The sequence below is a fragment of the Octodon degus genome, unplaced genomic scaffold (assembly GCF_000260255.1).
Source record: "Octodon degus isolate 3935 unplaced genomic scaffold, OctDeg1.0 scaffold00107, whole genome shotgun sequence".
Lineage (NCBI taxonomy): Eukaryota > Metazoa > Chordata > Mammalia > Rodentia > Octodontidae > Octodon > Octodon degus.
Genome location: NW_004524683.1, coordinates 2,759,588 through 2,764,088, shown reverse-complemented (window position 1 = coordinate 2,764,088; position 4,501 = coordinate 2,759,588). Strand labels below are relative to the sequence as shown.

Below are 4,501 nucleotides of genomic sequence, written 5' to 3'. Positions count from 1 at the left end.
AATGCCATCCAATTTTGGAGGACAACTTCCCTCATTAATTTTACTTTTCATTTAGGAGAGAGAGACTAGTTGAAGTGTCATTTAAGACTCACTGAGTTTATGACCATGCCAGTGAAACACACTTCTATACCATCAATATCCTAGATGGGTTAAGTTTGCAGGTTTGCCGACACTTTGACACTCCTGCTTTTTACCACGCAAGTGCCAGCGTGCATCTCCCTATCCATCCAGGGCTATCCAGGGCCACAGATTGGTTCCACAGGACCAGTAAATGCCATTCAGGGCTTCCTATCTATTTCTAAGGTGATTAAACCAGTGTGCTACAAACCAGTCTTCAACCTGTTAAAATCATGATGTATATACACTGCTCAGGGGATGTCCACCCCAAGTACTTAGCCAAGTTAAGCCAATGAGAATAGGGCTGATTTCTTTTTTCCACCATATAGGGACCTTTCTACTAAGTTGTCCTGTAGTTGGAGTGAACCACATGTCATCGCCATCAGTATGAATATTTTCTGTGCTGCACTGAGTTGTAAAGCCCTTGTCAGAGCTACGAGTTCCACTAGGTTGGTACCACTCCCAGGGGCAAGTGAGGAATTTTCAAGTGTCTAATGTAGAGTGATTATTTCATACTCTGCCTTTCTTGTCTCATTTTCCATGAAGGAACTGCCATCACAGAGGTTCACATCAGAATTGGTAAGGGGTATGTCCAACAAGTCTTCTCTGGCTGTGTACATATCAAGAATTACTTGTTCCTTGGTCTTAACCATCCAGCAGAAAAGTATGAAGACGAAATTATAAGAAATAAAGCCATGCTGTTAAGTTGAGCTGTGGGGGACCCAGGTCAATAATTTCTGACATTGCCAGTTAAACAGAAGACCCAATGCTATTATGGGCTACTGGACTCTTTTAGAATATTTTGCTGAGTTTACACACCTATAATATTCAATACGGGACTTAGAAAAAATGGGGTATACACATGAATGTCCATTTTGTATCTGTGTATTCAAAGTGGTTGGGATAGATATATAGTTACATTCTGTTAATGAATAGAACGATTTGTTCTAATGGTGTTTGTAAATAGGATCACAAGTCCGCATCTTGTACAGCAATTAACCACTAAGAAGAATATATGCAGTGTATTATTTGTTGAAAAATAAAAAAAAAAGAATTATTTGTTAACAGTCAGTCTTTTAGCTTCAGTTTTTTTTTTTTGTTGTTGTTTGTTTTTTGTTTTTTGTGTTTTTTTTTTTTTTTTTTTTTTTTTTTCCTTCTAGTAGAAAAGCAGTAGGAAGTCCAGCATGGTGACACAGGCCTATAATTCCAGTATTTGGGAGGTTGAGGCAGGAGGATTGTTGGGAGTTCAAGGCCATCCTGGGATACAAAATGAGCTCAAGACCAGTCTGAACTGTGTAATGAGACCCTGCCTGGGGTGGGGGGGGGGAGAAAAGAAAGAAAGAGAAAGAAAAGCAGCAGGGTTTAAGGAAGAGCATGTCTTTATTTGAATGGCTGGTCTTTCTAGGAAGAAAGCCTAGTATTTAAGAAGTCACTTATGATTGCAATAGGTTCTCTTTGGAAAAAGTCCTTGCACATTGTGAAGTATATATGTGGTGAGGTCTTGCTTAAAGTCAGCTTGGGCATTATGGGCTATCTGGGCGGCCAGAACATGGAGAACAGAGTAGTGAGCCCCTGAAGAAGTTGCCAAAATGATGCCTACACCAGTTATACTGTTGAAAGAGGGAACTGACAGCTCCCAAGGCATCCCTTAGCTTGTGTGTAACATCAGTGCCTGCCGGGGCTGGTGAGATGGCTCAGTGGTCTAAAGCACCTACTTAGAACAAGCTTAGCAAAGCACAGGGACCGCGGTTCGATCCCCCAGCACCACATGCCAGCCAGCCCCGCCCCCTGGTGGGCTGAGCTGGCCACACACACATATAAATAAATAAATAAATAAAATTAAAAAAAAAAAAATCAGTGCCTGCCAAGTGATTGCTGAGGTTGTAAGAACCACCCTGGGTCCCCTTGGCATGGACGAGCTTACTGTAGATGGCCAAGGCAAAGCAACAATTTCTAATGATGGGGACAAAATTTTGAAACTTCTCGATGTCGTCCATCCTGCAGCAAAGACTTTAGTGGACATGGCCAAATCTCAAGATGCTGAGGTTGGTGATGGCACCACCTCTGTGACCCTGCTGGCTGCCGAGTTTCTGAAGCAGGTGAAACCCTACGTGGAGGAAGGCTTGCACTCCCAGATCATCCTCTGAGCTTTTCGCACAGCTACACAGTTGGCAATTAACAAGATCAAGGAGATCGCTGTAACTGTGAAGAAGCAAGATAAAGTGGAGCAGAGGAAGCTGCTGGAGAAGTGTGCCATGACAGCTCTGAGCTCCAAGCTGATCTCCCAGCAGAAGGCCTTCTTTACTAAGATGGTGGTTGATGCTGTCATGATGCTCAATGATTTGCTGCAGCTTAAAATGACTGGAATCAAGAAGGTACAGGGTGGAGCCCTAGAGGAGTCTCTGCTGGTGGCTGGTGTTGCATTCAAGAAGACTTTCTCTTACGCTGGATTTGAAATGCAACCTAAAAAGTACAATAACCCCACGATTGCCTTGTTAAATGTTGAACTTGAACTGAAAGCTGAGAAAGACAATGCTGAAACCAGAGCCTACATGGTAGAGGATTATCAGGCAATTGTTGATGCTGAGTGGAACATTCTGTATGACAAGTTAGAGAAGATCCATAATTCTGGAGCCAAAGTTGTTTTGTCCAAACTCCCTATTGGGGATGTGACCACCCAGTACTTCGCTGATAGGGACATGTTCTGTGCTGGCCATGTGCCTGAGGAGGATTTGAAGAGGACAATGATGGCCTGCAGAGGCTCAATCCAGACCAGCATAAATGCTCTATCAGTGGATGTGCTGGGCCGCTGCCAGCTGTTCGAAGAGACCCAGATTGGAGGTGAAAGGTACGATTTCTTCACTGACTGCCCCAAGGCTGAGACTTGCACCTTCATCCTCCACGGCGGAGCTGAGCAGTGCATGGAGGAGACAGAGCAGTCTCTGCATGATGCCATCATGATTGTCAGGAGGGCCATCAAGAATGATTCAGTGGTGGCTGGAGGTGGAGCCATCGAGATGGAGCTCTCTAAGTACCTTTGGGATTACTCAAGGACTATCCCAGGAAAATAGCAGCTACTGATTGGGGCATATGCTAAGGCCTTGGAGATTATTCCATGCCAGCTATGTGACAATGCTGGCTTTGATGCCACAAACATCCTGAACAAACTACAGTCTTGGTATGCCCAGGGTGGCATGTGGTATGGGGTGGACATCAACAATGAGGACATTACTGACAAATTTGAAGCTTTCATGTGGGAGCCAGCTATGGTGTGGATCAATGCCCTGACAGCCGCCTCTGAGGCTGTGTGCCTGATCGTGTCCATTGATGAGACCATCAAGAACCCTCACTCCACTGTGGATACTCCTCCAGCCAGGGCCGGGCCGCCTTCCTTGAGATCCCACCCATCACACGGACTGGCAGCTGGCTGCAAGTGTGCTTGCCCTCCCTGGCTTGGCTCATTGATATTATGAAGAAGTGGTAATAATTGGTCTGTTCTGTTCTTACAGGAGGTTATTTAAATAAAATGTAAGACTTAGAGTGGACTTTGTAAATTAAAAAAAAGTCAGCTTGGATGCCTCCACCACCAGGAGAACCACTATAACCTCAGCTCTAAGGCATGCAGGTCATCTCTTTGCCTCAATGTCTAATTCATGACTCAGATGCCCTACGGGGCATTGGCAGGTCCTCAATCCTGAGTAAGCACTGCCAAAGTCATGCCCCACCTTTCATCAGCATACAGACTGAAACAGTGTCCTGTCAGTAGGCTCAATGCTGAGGATTTAGAAATATCTGTTGAAGCTTCTGGAATGCAGTTTGGTAATCAGGCTTCTAGGTTAAAATATGGGTATCTGCCTCTTGGGCTTCATTTGTAAACTGATAGAGTTGTGCAATCTCATCATATCCTCCCATCCAAAGGCAACAAAAGCCTGTAATTCCTAGGAATTTCCTTAGATGTTTCAGGGTCTTGAGGCTGAAGAAAGGAGGGACTGGTTTAATTCTCTCTTCCCCCAGCCTTCACTTTTCCTTAGATACAAGGCCCAAGTATTTTACCTCAAGGCTGCAAAGTTGTGCCTTAGACCTAGAGACCTTCTAACCTCTGTCTGCTGGAAATTCAGCAGAGCATGGGTGCCTTGGCTAGAGAGTTCTTCTCAGGGGGCCTATGATAGTGTATAGTCTACATATTGCAGGACTGTGACTTAGGAAAATTCAAAATATTCCAAGCTGTGGGAGAGCGCTTGCCTAAAAAGATGAGGGGTATCTCTGATCCTTCGGGGAAGCACAGTTCCAGTCAATGGAGAAGCCTGGTCAGGAGGATTTTCAAAGATAAAACAAAACTGAGAATCCATATGTGATGGAATACAGAAGAAGACATCATTTAAAT

General features: G+C 44.5%; 1 pseudogene; it reads left to right on the top strand.

The window, feature by feature from the left end:
• Window positions 1-1,706: 1,706 nt before the first annotated feature.
• On the top strand, window positions 1,707-3,590 carry LOC101584697 (annotated as a pseudogene).
• Window positions 3,591-4,501: the final 911 nt, after the last annotated feature.